Raw genomic sequence first — 16,926 nt, 5'->3', positions numbered from 1 at the left:
GGGCCTTTTATCACGATACGATTGGGCCTTTTATCACGATACGATTGAGCCTTTTGTCACGATACAGTTGGGCCTTTTATCACAATACGATTCAGCCTTTTGTCACGATACAATTCAGCATTTTGTCACAATACGATTGGATATTTTTTGGTGATACAACTGGGCCTTTTGTCACGATACAATTGGACCTTTTGTTGCGATGATTGGGCCGTTTATCATGATACAATTGGACCTTTTGTTGCGATGATTGGGCCGTTTATCATGATACAATTGGACCTTTTGTTGCGATGATTGGGCCGTTTATCATGATACAATTGGACCTTTTGTTGCAATACGACTGGGCCCTTTGTCACATACAATTGGGGCAATTTGTCGCGATACGATTTGGCTTTTTGTCACGATATGGTTGAGCCTTTTGTCACGATATGGTTGAGCCTTTTGTTGCGATATGGTTGAGCCTTTAGCCATCTTTCTATTCTTTTTCTCGTTATCATTCAGCCTTTTGTCACGATAAACTTTACCTTTTAATTGCTATTTTTTTGTCCTTTGATTGTGGTACGATTTTTCCTTTGATTGCAATACAATTCTTTTCTGTTTTAACATTTAATCACAATGTGTCAACCTTCAGTCACAGTATGGTTTGGCCTTTGATCACGCACAACTAATTACTTTTAGGAGCCATTCAAGATGGCTGCCACACTGACCTTATCAATCACATACACATCTACTGATTCAGTTATTGAGCTACATTTTTGTGTGGTGATGGCCAAGCGTAATCCACAACACGCATATTTCAAATAGTTTTTCAAGGATTGCCATTTTGAATTGTATTGGTTATATAGTTTGGCAGCTTCTCAACATTGTGCTTCTTTCTTTTGGAGTTGGAAGGTATTTTACTACCAAATTGTGTATTTGAGAAAATAAAAATATTTAAGAAATTTTCAAATCTGCATATAAACGACAAAAAAAAGTGCTTAAATAATGAAAAAGGCCAAAACGCTGGCGTCACATTTAAAGAGTGAATACCTCGTTAAATCTCTGACATCTGTATTTTACATGGACTTGAAACCTGCAGGGAACTGAGTGGTTTTTGTAAATTTGTCATTTTCTATCGGTTTTCAAGCAAATGACTGTTTGACTTTCTTTGCAAACTGTTGCATCTTTCATGTCCTGCAGCAGCCCCCTCTTCATTAGGGCCTAATATATGCTGAATATAGTCTGAATATTGTATTGTAATATGTATTATTCAGACTTCCAGTGAATATTGTATGAGGAGGCTGTATTTGCATTCAGAAGCAGTAATGCTGGAACTGACATGTAGGGAATAAATTGATCAATAATTAGATGCAAGAAAAAAAAAAAGACGGCATGGAAATGAAAACGCTGAACATGAGAGCGTGCGTACAGATTGATACTGAATTAAAGCGATCAGCTCCTGTTGATTGTCTTTGCGTCCGTTTGAAAGCTTTGCCTCATCAGTAAATGTGCTGATGCATGTCTCCAACCAGAAAAAAGTGATCTCTGATTCTTATCCCCACCTCCTTTTATTATGTCCCAGCCTTCAGATGGGAACTGCACGAGATGAGAGAATCAGTTTGTATTGAACACGGTTGAATGCAGTGCTGATGAAAGCTTATGCTGATAATAGCTTTTTCATTATGTCCTTAGCCAGGCTTGGCATTTCATTTTCTCTTGCAGACGGGGGGAGAAGTTTAGGTTCCAGTGCCCACGCTGCTGCTTTCAGAGCTTGTCTTTTGATTGGATTGTGTGTTTGGAATATAATTCTTTACGTTGCATTTCTGCTCGATTGAAATGGTTGGGTTGTTTTACACTTAAAACTTGATGTCCTGCACAAACATCATCAAAGGAGTGACTCTTGTTCCTGAGTGACTTTAGGATGGAGCGAGAGATGGATCCATGGGTCAGAGTCTCATCTTCAGTAATGAGGCTGTTGCTTCGGTCGGTCGTGGTGAAGAAAGAGTTGATTGGAAAGGCAAAGCTCTTTACTGGTCTGTTTATGTTCCATATCTCACCTGTGGTCATCAGGTTTGGATCATGACTGAAAGAACCAGATCCTGGATCTAAGCAGCTGAAATGAGCTTCCTTCGCAGTATGGCCGGCTCAACCTTAGTGCCTCAGATGAGGAGCTCCATCCTCTGGGGGGGCTCGGAGTAGAGTCGCTGCTCCTCTCCATCAAAAGGAGTCGGCTGAAGTGGTTCATCTGATTAAGATGCCTCCTGGACGCCGAGGTTTTCCATGCACCACCCGTGGATGGGGAGATCCTGAAGGAAGACCCAGGACTCTCTTTTTGTCCTGGAAATGCCTTGTAACCCCCCAGGAGGAGATGGAGTGTTGCTGAAGAGAGGGAGTCCTTGGTTTCTCTCCTTGACCTGACCACAGATGAGCAGGAGAAGATGGAGATGGAGACAACAAAACAGCTAAAGACTGAATTTTAGCTGGTTTCATCTCTTCTCATTTTGAACATCTTTCTCTTTAAGCTTCATTTTTTAGCAAACTTAACTAGAAAAAAAAAAGAAGCAGCATCTTTTGTCTGCAGTCTAACTCGGTCCACCTGCTCTTATTTTGATTAATCTCTCTGGATCTGGTCTCAATAACGGCACATACTTCTTCTTTAAACCAAAATTTGAATTGGCAACGTCAAAATCTACAAATATTTAGGAGAAATAAGCACAAACTAACCGTTACTTGTGTATCTCTCTGTGTTTACCGTTTGAAAATCCTTGTCCGAATGTAGAGTCAGCATGTTTTTATTTTTTAAATATTTAACTTTAGTTATTTTCATGATGCACGGACATCTTTTTAAATTCTTTCAAAAACATTTTGTACATCCTCTTCAGAAAACTCACTCCCCTCTGTTGCATTTATCTGGTGTTCTGTTGCCGTTACCTTTTTGATAGAATTGTGCTATTTTTAACTAGAACTTAGCAATTTTAACAAGCAGATGTAGTAGAACAATAGCTATCAGCTAAAAGTATCAACTGCTAGCTAAAGGCTGCAAAATGATAGCTAAAAGTAGCAGAACAGTAGCTAAATGCTGAAAGTAATTCAGAAAGAACTGTACACAAATATGTTAAGTCTAAATTGAGTCTATGTCTGAGTTGTGCTTATTCTTTGCTTCATAACCTCTTTGTTTTTATTGTTGGTGCAGATGTAAAACACAAACTGGAAGACGGCATTTAAAATATTTTGTATGTAGCTACTAAACAATTTGTTCGGTGTTTGTGTGGTTGAAAGCATTGTGATGAATCTGCTTTTTAATTTAAATAAAGTTTATGTTAAATATGAAGGATAAACCTTCAGAGATTTGATGACCAATCATAAAGTTCAGACTTTTTTTTATTAGATTACTTTCATTTGTTCAGGATTAAGATCAGGGATTCTGCTCTTTTGCACAACAAATTATTCTGTGTTGTGGAAAAGTGAAAAAATATCCTGATCATATATAAATATATATATTTTTTATTGGATGTTAAAGGGCTAAATTAAATCAATCTTCTGATCCAAACTCCTCTTTCAAAAGGCGTCGGTGTAAGTTTGTTGCAGTGAAACGGCTCCTGTAAACCACGGAAACAACAAAATTCCCTTTTGACTGAAGTTTATTTACACTACGAGGGGACGGTGTAGTCGTTTGTCTGTGTTGATTTGTAAAATATGCTGAAAAACTCAAAAGTTGGACCATTTTAGCTGCAAGTCAAGAGCGATTAAACACAAGCCGCTAAAACACAGTGAAAGGTTGTCAGAAAACTAAGATTTATACCAATAAGATGATTCTGGGATGATGATTTTGTCCTAAATGAAGTGAGTAGATGATGTCATAAAAAAGACATTGTTTATGGTTTTCATTTTACTGGTGCGTTTAGCTCGGTTAATCTTTCCATCGGTCGCGGTTTTGTCAAAAAAGTTTGTGGAATGTCTTGAAAAAATAAAGTTTGGTTGTAGATTTGCCAAGACAAAGGTAAAACGATCTAAAACCGTCATAGGAAAGTATTTTTCTCATTGAAAAACGACACTATTTGTCTGGAAAATAACATTTTTCTCCATTTAAGTCTGTGTTATGGAAGATGAATGCATCGGACACATTGTAAGTTTTGTTTTTTATGTTTACAAGTCCATCCCTCTGACCCTCTGATGGGTTTCTGATCTGAAGAGCTAGACGTTGGTGTTTAAGACCAGCATGTCACTGAAGAATTTCAGCCATGTTGAGTAGAACCAGATGTTTGCTCCAGCGTTTCTCCCATAACCCCCTCCTCTGCAACATCTCCCCTAAAGACTGACGTTTCCACTTAGGGTTTTTTAATAATTTATCACATGAGTTGACAAGAACGCACAAAAATAGGTGTTTTCTTTGTAAATGTTCTGTTAAACGAGTCAGAAAATTAGCCTCTGGTGAAAAATGTGTTTGACACGGTTTTAGAAGTCTGACTTGAAATTAAGACTAGGATTAAGACTGTATTAGGTGATTGCTTAGGTTATTCATAAGTTGGAGGGTAACAAATTAAATATTCTGGGAAAATAAACTTTTGATCAAGGTTAAATTGTAGCTCGTATGCTAAAATATCAAGTGGAGATCAAGCTGTTCTGAACATGTTTCAGTGGATTTTTAGGAAGTGAATCAGTTTTACCAGACAAAGTTTTTAACACTTTGCAACAAAAATACTTCTCCAACTTTTATCTAATTCATATTTAAGGTTGTTTTTAGTGTCAGAACTTTCTTTGGTAGATGTTTATATTATCATGTATACATTGTAGATTGGTCCTGGGGAGAGTGGTGGCTCAGAGGTTAGAGAAGGTGGGCTTGTCATCAGAAGGTCACCGGTTTGACTCCCCGTACCATCAGCAGCATCATGGTGGTGAAACACCCACACCTGCCTCCACCCTCAGTTGCCCCACTTTGGACCCTTGAGCAAGGCTCTTAACCTCCACCATCTGCTCTCCGGGGCACCCTAGATAGTAACTCCCTGCTCCACACAAAGGGCTGTGGTAGCTCGGTGGTCTGCGGCTGCATCAGGTTTGGCGAAACAACAATAGCCAAGTCTTCGTGTGCAAGTTCACTATGGCGACCCCTGAAGAAGGGAGCAGCCGAAAGAAGAAAATATTTGGATTGGTCTATTTTGACTTCTCAAGTTTTCTGTCTAGATAATTTGGTTTCAATGCTGAATCCCATGTTTTACCGCACATCTGTGGTCTTGTCATGGAGGCAACGGGTCCAGGAGATAAACCCAGACCCCCGCTCCCCAGCGAGTCCTCTCTGGGCGACCCCATGGTGTTCCCAGACCAGAGAGGTTATAAAATCCCTCCAGTGTTTTGGACCTCTTGAAAACCTCCCGAGGGAGGCGTCCAGGAGACATCGTAATCAGATGAACCTCCTCAGCTGACTCCTTTTGATGCAGAGGAGCAGTGGCTCGATTCTGAGCTTCCTCCATATGATGAACCTCCTCACCCCGTCTCTAAAACGCTGCAGGCAATTGCGACCTAAACCTATTTTTTTGGCCCATATGCGACCCATAATCTTTTTTTTTTTTTTAATGACAGTTTGAGCGTGTCAAATCCGACTCAGAACTTTTTATACGTGGTTCTGAATCTGATACATGTCCGTTGCATTTCAAAGCGATCTCAGTCATGGTTACATTATTTCATCCAACGTACATCAGCAAGGTATGGCGTGTCTTCAGCTACAGAGCAACTCTCCTGTAACTTTGTTTCTTTAACTCCTCATGTCTTGAATGACCGAGAATCTACAGCACCATGAACGTTGGCGTCGGACTGCGTCACTATTAACATGATGGATCGATACTTGAGCATGTTTTTACCATGATGAGCACAGTTCTGCTAATCCGTTAACGGCTAATAACGGAACAAATGATTTTATCGGATTAGCGTTTTTGTTCACTTTGGAAACTGTTAGTGCAATTAGCTTACGCTAAATTAGGTTTCACCAACTTTAAGTCTGCCAACAAAGTTCACAAGCTTGTTCCTGTTTGTTGTGGGCGTGTCTCAGAGTCCAAGCACGCTATTGGTTTACTACTTGGACACGCTGCATGTGTTTAGCATTAGCAAAACTAATGTTTTAGTTAGCGGAACATGGGTTACCGAAACTGTTTGGTTAGCTGTGCCCTCCACTGGTTTTTACCTTCAGTACGTCGCTCCTGTTCCAAAAAGATCAACGCTCTCAAAAGGCAAGGTTAAATATAAACACTGGACCAAACCATTATGTCACATAATAGTTTGATGGGTTCTGATTGCACAACTTCAGCATCACACGTGCTAACGCGTAGCGTCCACATTTACTACTTTAAACTCAGCGTGCTGAGTGAGACATCACAAGTCTCTTCAGAACTGTAAACGGTTCACACTGGATCCTGATGGAGGTCGTGTTTATTGATAATGGGAACGACCACACAAAATTACAAGATGGGATTTGAGGATTCAGTTTTGAAGTAAGCCTGAACCTGGTCTTAATTCTGCCGCTTGGATCCAGGATCTAATTCTTTCAGTCATGATCCAGATCTCTTGACCACATGTGAGGGCTTTAACGTAGATGGACCAGTAAATTCAGAGGTTTGCATTTCGCCTCGACTTTTTCTTCACCACGACCGACCAAAGCAACGCCCTCGTTACTGAGGACAAGGCACTTGTTATGAGGAGTGGATGGAGATGGAAACCAAATAATTGGGACTCAACAGAAAAGACAAACGGTCTACATTAAAGCCTTATCACCACTACGGCACCACAGAAGCTGTAGAGGTTGTCTCTGAGTGGAACTGAGCTCAGCACAGGAACAATCAGTCTTTAAAATGAGATCAGCAAAGTCCTGAATCATCCTGCTCTAACCGGAGTACAGAGTTAGAAAAATGTCCAACGGGAGCCGTAACGATGCACACGACGCAGGAAATGAAGTCCTGTTATGATCCGCGATCGTCGCAGATTTCCAACAACAAAGACGCGTTTTGGTGTGCAGGCCAAACTTTAACATTTATTGTATGCATGATCTCAGAGTGTGTCGTTAGTGACGCTCAGCTACTACCTCGCCAGCTTTTAGCTCACCATCTGTGAAACTAAATGAATTATAATTCACTGTGGCGGCCGTCTTGAATTGTGCTGAGCCCAAAGATTAAGCGGTTTCAGATGTTTGTCCAGTTTCATTAAAATCTGTCGAGTGGTTCAGGTCATATTTTACTAACAGACAAACAGGGTTCAGTCCAAGTTATTGTCAAGATATCAAACTATTAGTAGCACTTGGAGTATGTGTTGTGAATGACTCTCGGCTACTACCACACCAAAATGTAGCGTTATATCTTTAAACTTAACCAAGTTGTTTTTTTACTTTTTATAGGTAAGTTGATTGTGGCGGCCATCTTGAACTGCTCCGGTAGTTGTAGATTTAAATTCAAACTTATTTCTGCAAGTTCCATTAACACTGAGCCACTGCTTCATCAGATATTTTGCTAACAATCAGAACACACAGATGCCCCCAGGACCTTTTGGGGGCAGGTGATAAATACCTGAAATAGAAGTTATTTTGTCAAAAAAATCCGTAAAATCACGATCAGTTTCTAACATTTTTTTTTATTTTTATACGCCTGTCGAAAGGTGGACATATTATGGTATGTTGTATGAACTTTCTTTTGTCTCGCCTATAATTTATAAACCTCTTAAGATAATTTAATGGAACTTCATACATGTATGCATCATATATATATATATATATATATATATATATATATATATATACACCATCCCTGCTACAAGTTCAAGGTCACAAATCAAGGTCAAAGTTACAACAAATCTAGATTGTTGTGTAAGTTTGTTGATGAGAGTATAATTTTTGAAGTATGTGGTTTGTTTTTCAGTTGATTACTAACTTTTTGTTTCCACACATTCCTTTTTTATACACATGTAATTCATGGTAATTTAACACTTTTAATCTGAACAGTTGATTAATGAGCAGATTATTTAATACATTTATAAATTACTCAACCCTTTGACAGATGCAGGTCTTTGTGCCTTCATTTATTTTCACGTGGTGAACTTGCTCTCGTCAGTTTCGCAGCGGTTCTTTAATTAATCGGAGCGAACGGCAGCCGGAGTCTCTGCCCCCTCCAGAGGGATCGTTGCTCTTCTGAACCCAGAACCGGAGCGGCATCAAGACACCGAGCAGAACAACCCCGAGATCGTATGTGCCCTGCGTTCCTTCAGCCTCGTAAACCATCTGATTAACCGTGTTTGTGCGTCCGTCCTCTGGTCCGGTGACACGAAGCAGACGCCGACAGGTCGGCGGCGCTTCCAGAGGATGAGGGGAATGAAAAGGAGCGAGATTCTGTTTGAGAAATGGGTCAAGAGGAAGTCGAGGGTGTGTTGATGAGTTGCAGCTGAGACCGGCCTGCTGGACTTAGTGGGGGAGTTGTTTGTGCGTGTCGATGGTGCATAATTTAACTCCTGAGGGAACCCGGCAGCTCCTCTGTTCATGTCCTGATTGTTACAACTCAAACAAATGAACACCGTCATCGTTTGTACGTTTAAACCTCTTACCAGACTCGTGTAGACGGGTTCAACGTTTGCAGATTTAACTTTTATTTTGATCTTGGCTCAGAACAGAGGGCTGGTTTGTACCTCCTACTCTCACTAACGTTTGGTTTCAACCCGTTTCAAGAAGCTCCTTATTGCTGTTTGATATTAACAAACACAAAAATATTCTCTAGCTCAGCAAATTTTACAACAAACAAGCTAAAATTTGGTTTGGTAGTAGCTGGGAGTCCTCCCTGACATGTACTCTGAGCACCAACTGATCTTATGAGATTTTTGCAGTATTGCATGAGCTTGTACAAAACATAATTTTAAGGGTTCGGCCACAACGGCTGCAACTCCCTGACGTTTCATCACAAGATGCTTTAGTTTTCTAAATCCTCTCTGAGGTCCGTTTTTCTTCTGTACGAAACTCGTTCAGCAATTTTTGTGCCATTTCTACAAGTCGTGAATCGAAACGTTCGGCTCGTTCAGCGCAGTCCTGTTGCAACCTTTGGCGTTTGTACAAATATTAGTTTTTGAAATGTTTAGCCTTTTCGGCCATGTTGTTCTCATTGAAAATGAATGGAGCTCCACATCCTTCCAACCTTTTAGCTGTTTGAAAGTTTTTACTGCTCATGTCAGCTTTTGTTCTGGTTCAGCCTCTTTCTGCTCACTTAGACATCTTAGTTATTTTTTTCAGCTTTCTGCTTAATTCAGCTTTTTTCAGCAAATGTTCAGCCTTTTTTTTTTTTTTTTTTTCCCCCTTTTTTTATACACACACATATATATATATATATATATATATATATATATATATATATATATATGTATATATATATATATATATATAGTCAACTTTTTATGCTCCTTTCAGCATCTTTCTGCTAATTTCAACATTGGGGGGAGTTTCAACAAGTTTTCTAATTTCAGCTTTTTTCTGCTCATTTCAGTTGTTTAATCTATTCAGCTTCTTTCTTCCCATTTCAGCTTATTCTGCTACATTTCTACCTTTTTCTGCTTCTTTCAACAAAAATCATTCAACAATAAGCTTTCACTCTGCATGTTCACAGGAAACGACGTTCCTCTAGCTGTTTGTGTATTTGCAGTTTATTTTATTGCCATCTCTCCTGCCGTGTTAGTGGCTAATATGTTAGCACCTGCGGCTAAATCAGTAGTTTTACTCATTCTTTAGCTCGATGTTTTCAGCTGTGGTTTTGTCTCTGTTGAAGCTGGCGGGCTCTTCAGCTGCTCAGGCTGCAGCCTTCTTTGTGTTTCTGTTTATTTTGTGGAAGCAGCAGCTCCATGCCGTCCAGGAGCAAAGAGGAAACTAGTTTGGGGTCTTGATGTTGCAGCCATTGTTTGTCTGTAACACACGAACCACCATGCTGTGTAGTGTGTGTGTGTGTGTGTGTGTGTGTGAGGGGTAACCACAGTGTGTGAGTGTGTGTTTTCCTGGCGTTGGGGTCCGACAGCGAGAAGAAGGTTCTGCTGCCAACAGTCTGGACCTGCTCAGTGAGTCTGACCTCGGGCTGCCTCGTTTAAACACAGCGTTGTGCAGAAAGTAAGACGACGGTGGAAATCAAAGGAGGCTGCGTGACCGGCCTTCAGAGCAGAGGGTTACGAGGAACTAGTTGCTAATGGTTTTCATGTTTGAGTCCAACAGGACACTGTGTTGCACAGGTTCTCTCAACCCCTCGTGTTGTTTGTTTCGCTCCAACCTGGATCTTAAAGGAGCTTTGGGGTTTAGATCTTTAGTTTATACAGCATGAATAAAAGAAGATGCTTCTTCAAAGTCAACGTGGAGCTCCCTTTGACAGTCGTGATGTTTGGCTCCGTCTCCGTGATCTTGGTCCATTTAACCTCTGGACTTGGTCTGTCCTGACTGGACGGTTCCAGGACCTTCATGTGGTCCTCCTTATTATTAAACCAGTGGAGTGTTGCTTCAGCTTATTGTCCTGCTGGAAGGTGGACCTCCAGCACGGTCTCTAATCTGTGTTTTGCTCCGTCCGTCTTTCCTTCAACATGGACCAGTTTCCTAGTCCCTGTTGATGAAAACTCTCACCCCAGCATGATGCTGCCACCACCGTGCTTCTCTGATGAGATGATGTGAGGTGGTAGATTAGTCTAAGATGGTGTGCTCTTTGGTTTCACCTGACCACGGGAACTTCTTCCACGTGTTTATGGGAAGAAGTTCCAAAAGTCGTGCGTTTTATTCTTAAAGTATTATTTTTTTATCTACAATTGCTCCGTGAAGCCCAGCTCTAACTTCATTATTCTGGAGTATTTGTGGATTTTTGTAGCCCCATCTCTTCCAATTCTACCTCAAATCGTTTAAGATCCAGTTTGTACAACAACAAAAGGGAATAGTTACCATTTTATTTAAAATAACGTAAAAGAAGAAGACTCTAGAAGTTGGTCGCAGTTTCATGAGAAGAGGCACCTTTAACCTTCACCGTTTGGTGTTTGACATCTTCACGTGCAGATCGCTCCTCTGACTCTCAAATGTGATTTAATACCAGCTGTTTGTTTAGTTTTCAAGTAAACAAACAACAAAAACATTTTATTTCAGACCTTGGAGGCCGGACAGTTCACCAGAGTTTAGACCAGAGTTCTCTTGTGTGTTCTGCCAGCTCTGAGTCTGTGTATGTATGTATATATATATATATATATATATATATTATATATATGAAAGAGTTTCCATTTTTGTGTTGAACGGTTGATTAACTGTGGTGTCCATTTTGAATTAAGTTGAGTTCTGAAATTATGAAACTATAACGGTACAAGTGGTTCATGTGATATTTTGCTAACAGACAAATATTCAAACACATCACCGCTAATCTTTTAAGATAGTGGGCAATTTAAATGAAAGATAAAACAAATCGAGGAGAACTTTGGATACCAGTTTCTGATCTGCATCTTTTCAAAACAATTAAAAGTTTAAATTAAAAATGTTTCATCGTTGGAGAGCGAAGTTGTGTAAAAGTTTCCGATCAGTGTGACTAGATGTGAACTCTTTGATCCTCTTCTGATTAGCTCTCAGTTAAACTGTTTATTACCACTTGAAAATGTCTGAATTATCCCTTTAAATCAGGGGTCTGCAACCTTTATGATCAAAAGAGCTGTTTTTACACCTTCATGCACTAAATTCAACGTGTCGCAACAACCTGCTACAACCGTTATCAACTGGTGGCCCATGGGCCACTTCAAGTTTGTTGGAGGAGACTTTTGTGACCAGTAGTGGTGACATCATAAAGCTAAAAATATCTAATGATTTTTGACATTTATTAATATTATTACTGGGAGAGTGGTGGCGCAGAGGTTAGAGAAGGTGGGCCTGTAAACCAATAAACTTCAGTTTTATGTTGGTTTTAGTCAAAGCTTGAAAGAGCCGCTGCGGAGGAACCAAAGAGCCGCATGTGGCTCTAGAGCCGTAGGTTGCAGACCCCTGCTTTAAAGTGTCTCTAAGTGTCGGGAGCGGTTCGGCCCGGTCCTCCGTCCCTGAGGGGTATCGGTCGGTACGGTTCTCTGACATCATGTTGACTTATTTGTTTGGTTTCTGAGCCATCCATGTTTAGGTGGTGGAGCATATGGACACCCCCCCCCCCCCCCTACTCAAACACACACGCGCACGACCTGAACACACACACACTCGACCCGGCTCGCTGATCCAGAAGCATATGGTTCTTTGAGATAGAGTTGAGACAGACCGGGCTTTTCTGCTGGAGAGCACCGAGGGCCTCTGTTACTGTTAGAAGTGCTGCCAAATACCCCCCCCCCCCCCCCCCCACACACACACACACGTGTGCACACACATACATGTACACACAGACCCAACTCGCTTCAGTGACTCTGCGAAGCGGCGTGGGCGACTGATTCTACAGGAACTGAAGCGTCTGGAGTGAAATGAAGAAACCTGCAGCTCACTTTGAGTTCGTCACTGATTTAATTATTTATTTATTGTCCTGTTGTCTCATTTGGAAGATTACTCCACAATTTCTTTTATCGTCTCTGTTAAAAAGACGTTTTTACTTTCAGGCGTCGGACGCCTATAAGCATTACAGTAACGGGAGAAAAACGGAGGCTGTTCTCGTCGCAAATTAAAACGTCTTTTCAGTTTAATGCGTTTCCTGATGAAAGGCTTTATTTAAACTCCGCTCCAGCTTTTACCGTTATTCCACGCAGTAATATGCTTTCTCCCTTTGAGAGATAATACAAGATTTCTGGCGAGTTGTTTGAATTAATTATGAGAATTAATTACATTTTACGTTTGTGAATATAAGCCTGACTTTAGTGTGATACGCAGCCTTTTCTGTGGGGCAGGTTTAATTTTGCTGCAACAGTATTTATAATATCACCTCCAGTGTTTGAATTAGGCTGTTATTTACTCATTCTACCAAATGGGATTTTTAAAATTCATTTGTTTTTATGATTAGACACTTTTGCTTTTGTGATTTAGTTAGTATTATAGGAGTGATGCAAATATTCATGCAGGGAAATATTGTAAGCATAAAGGAGTAGTTTCACAAAGTTGCTGAGATGGGTTGTCCGATCCTTTTCCGTTTTGTGGACCTGCAGATTGATTTCAATCAGGAACCCTACAGAGATTTTGTGGAGGTACCAGAGTCCTTGTACAACCCAAGGCAAACTACACGTAATACAGCTTGTAACATACAAGTACAGGGGTGTACCTGGAGCACTTGCAGGGTAAATACTTGGGTTACTTACTGGGTACACACCTGGGGTAATTACTGGGTACACACCTGGGGTACTTGCCTGCTACGTAGCTGGGGTACTTATGCAATAAATACCCAGGGTACTTACTTTATATGCATCGGTACTTTCCATGTATATATAAGCTACTTACTTCACGTATACATGCCGGCTACGTACCTGGGCGATACGTGATGGCTACATTTCTAGGGTAAACTTGCTAGCTATTTACTTAGGGTATACTTTCCGCCTATGTACCTGGGGTACACTTGCCAGCTATGTATTTGATGTGTTTACAGGGAACTTGTACATAGCTGAAGGGCTTATTGGATACTTCAACAGTACAACTGAGTAACTCGTGTGTATACCTGCCTGGCAAGCAGGGATGCACCAATAAATCGACCGGTCGATTTTTCGGCCCTGATTTTCTTAATTTTGGGAGATCGGCTGATACTTAAATCAGAAACCAATTTTGCTGATTTTTTTAAATTTTTAAATTTTTATTTTCTAATTTTTAACAACAATTGTCTGAACTTCATTTATATTTCAGAGTACTACCTCATGGCCAGTTAAAACAAGTTTGTATTTTTTATAGGATATTGTTCAAGGGTATGTTTTTCAACAAAATATTGGAAAGTTGAAGGTCCAGGCATCTACCTGGATTATTGAGCATGCATCAGGATATTGTGACATTTTAACACCTGACGGTGTCGCTTATGAAACAAAATCTGAATCGGCAGGTCGACTTTTTAGAGATCGTCCCAAAAACTGCAATCGGTTCACCCCTACTGGCAATACCACAGATACAGATTGAATGGATACATATATGGGGTTCATACCAGAGGCACTCACTGAGTATGTGTTTGAGGTACTTTTTGGGTCTGTACTTGGGGCATGTACCAGGTAAAATTCTAGGGGTTTTGTCTCGTATGTACCCAATAAATACTCTGCAAGTACTCTGTAAGTACCAGGTATTTACAGGTTTTATATCCAGCAAGTCCCCCAAATAAGTTTTTAGTGTCTACCCTGCATGCGCCTGCTAAGTACCAGACTGTACTGTGTATTTGTACCACCAAAGTTAGCTGTTACTCAGCACAATGTCAAGCTTGTTTCCTGTGCCGTTTGGACTCCACCAGGACCGCATCGCCTCAGATCTTGTGTTCATAGACAAGTTCTGTAATGGAGGGTCTTATCTCTACTTTATGCAGATGATGTGGTTCTGTGAGTGTCTTTAAGCCATGACATTAGACGTGCACTGAAGTGTTTTCCAGCTGAGTCAGATTTTCAAAGTCTGAGTCTTATCAGGTAAATGTTGGAGGGCTCCCTCTGGGTTGGAGTTTTGTCTCAATCTGACAAGTTTCAGTATTTATCGGTCCTGTTTATGGCTGATAGGAGAGTGAATCGACAACTTGGGTGTTGCACTTGTTGTGGTGAAGGAGTTGTTCAGTTGAAAAGCAAAACTTTTGACTCATATTTTGTCAAGAAGTACAACTGTAACCTAAAGGAGTCCTCTGAGGTGTCCAGGCCTCCTAGTCTGCTCTTCTTGATTTTTTTAACACAACTTATTGGGAAAATACCCACAACTCATTGCAGAGATCACAAACCTCTTCAGAACTGGAAAAGCTCTGAGAGAAGTTGAGTTTCCTCGTTGTTAATTTGGATAAATAATGAATGATGGATTGTAAACAGTTGGAGATTGTAGAGACGACAGAAAACGAATAGCTTTAAAAGCTTAAAGCTTTCTCGTAATAAAAGCTGCGTTTTATGCATCAGTAAAAGAAGAATACAGTAAATTTTACTGATGATTGCTTTGTGTAAAACTGTCAGTGACTTAAACTATGGTTCTGCTTGTAGACTGAAGTTTTAGTTTAAAAAGGCCACAGTTGTCAGTCCTCACATTCCCACGGTCACAGCAACATTTTATTGGGAGGGTTATGGGCAGCGTCATGTGAAAACGTCAGCGAGTATTTAAAAATCCTGGAGATAGCAGAAGCAGATAAACTAAACCTGTTAATGTTCCTGCAGCAGAACAAAAATCCGATAGTCTCTTGGTGTGATCAGTAACAACCACTTCACCTGGGTTTGACCTGTTAGCAACAAATAAATAAAAAACCTCCTCAAGCCGCTCATCCATTTCTCCTCGTTCAGCTGTGCTGTGAGATACCAGAAGACTAATGGCTCCTGCTTTAAATCCCATAATCACCCGACTGTTGTTGCTTTTCTCCTCCTAACGAGTCATTTCTGGTTTCTTTTAGGAGAGTCGGGTGATTGATGTCATCGGAGACCAACAGAACTTGAACTTTGAGGTAAGAATGCTTTTATTTAAAACCCTGTCAACAAAACCAACAATATTACTTCTTTAAAAGTTTCAGTTTTTTAAAAGACTTTGTTCTTCGGGTTTACAAGGAAACCATTTTCCGCATAGTTTGGCTGCTTATTTGTGTTTTTTGGTAGATGATGGTGAGTTCAGGGGTTAATCTGAGGCTCCGGGCTGTTTTTAGGACAAACACTTCTTGCATAAATCAGACAGTTCCTGACATAAACTGTTTTTATTCTAATAAGGTAACTTAAAAAAAAACACATGTTCATTTTGTTTTTGCTAAATTAATACTATGAAGTCTTTATTCATATCCTGATTTTTCCTACCTTTTTGGAAATAACGGCAGTATTTTCAGACTCCGAAGTTCATGGATGGGCCTTTTGTCAACCTTAAGTGGAAAAGTGATCACAGTAAATCCTTTAATTACACGGGGATACTCATTAGAGTCATTCAGAGCTCAGCGTGTCCCAGCCTGAGCTGATCTCTTCATTTTCTCATCGCTTGTTTGGATGTCTCTTCCTTTCTTATGTGAGGGCTGATCATTTCAGTTTGCTTGTTTTCCTTCGGAAAGATTTTGTTCAAACTCCCAAACCTTGGCAGAGAAATGGAGCATGAACAAAGGTGAATCCCGGCAGTTTGATTTTTCTTTTCCAGAGGAAAATGCTTTATATGAATAGAAACTGTGCAGCATTTGTCAAAGAGTCTGGTTATCCTTCAAAGTATCTTTGTGAGTTTGTTGTGATGTTGTCATTCCTGTTAAAAGGGGGATGTTTTCTCCTAAAACCAGCAATGTAGGGGTGTCAGTTGTTCAGACTGGACCGCCGGCTATACAACTCATCAGGGTGACAAACACCTATCCACTGTTTCCCTAAAAAAAACAACTCAGAGGTTCAAAAGAACAGCAGAAGAGAAAGCTATGAGCCGTGTATATTACCGCTGCAGACTGAATAGTTAGAATGAAATACAATTAGTTGGCAAATGATATCATAAATATTCAGTTTCAGTCAAGGGTGATGTACTGAGTTGTTGCAACTTCTGAGGAATTTAGTTGATGAGTCATACGATGAAGATCTGGGAAAGAGTTGTGAAATTTACTTAGACAAGGGGTGACTATCTGTGAGCAGCAGTGTGGTTTCATGCCAAGAAAGAGCACCACAGACGCCATCTTTGCTTTGAGGATGCTGATGGAGAAAAACGGAAATGGTCGGAAAGAACTCCGTTGTGTCTTTGTGGATTTAGAAAAAGCAAATGACAGGGTGCCGAGGGAGGAGGTGTGGTGTTGCATGTGGAGATCTGGAGTGGCAGAGAAGTATGTTAGACTGATACAGGACATGTATGAGGACACCAGGACATGTTAGACTGGTACAGGA

At 40.4% G+C, this 16,926-nt stretch overlaps 1 protein-coding gene across 1 annotated transcript in view; it reads left to right on the top strand.

Annotated features, from left to right (window-relative positions):
* The window catches only part of LOC119428108 (plexin-B2), a 186,296-nt gene that overhangs the window by 63,339 nt on the left and 106,031 nt on the right, over nt 1–16,926 (top strand). The window contains exon 2 of the mRNA XM_037695749.1: nt 15,492–15,542. The gene's annotated coding sequence lies outside the window, so the exon portion shown is untranslated. The remainder of the gene's footprint in view (nt 1–15,491; nt 15,543–16,926) is intronic.

Source organism: Nematolebias whitei, chromosome 22 (assembly GCF_014905685.2).
Source record: "Nematolebias whitei isolate Nwh7 chromosome 22, NemWhi1, whole genome shotgun sequence".
Lineage (NCBI taxonomy): Eukaryota > Metazoa > Chordata > Actinopteri > Cyprinodontiformes > Rivulidae > Nematolebias > Nematolebias whitei.
The sequence above is the reverse complement of the archived record's forward strand: the minus strand, read 5'-3'. Positions and strand labels throughout refer to the sequence as shown.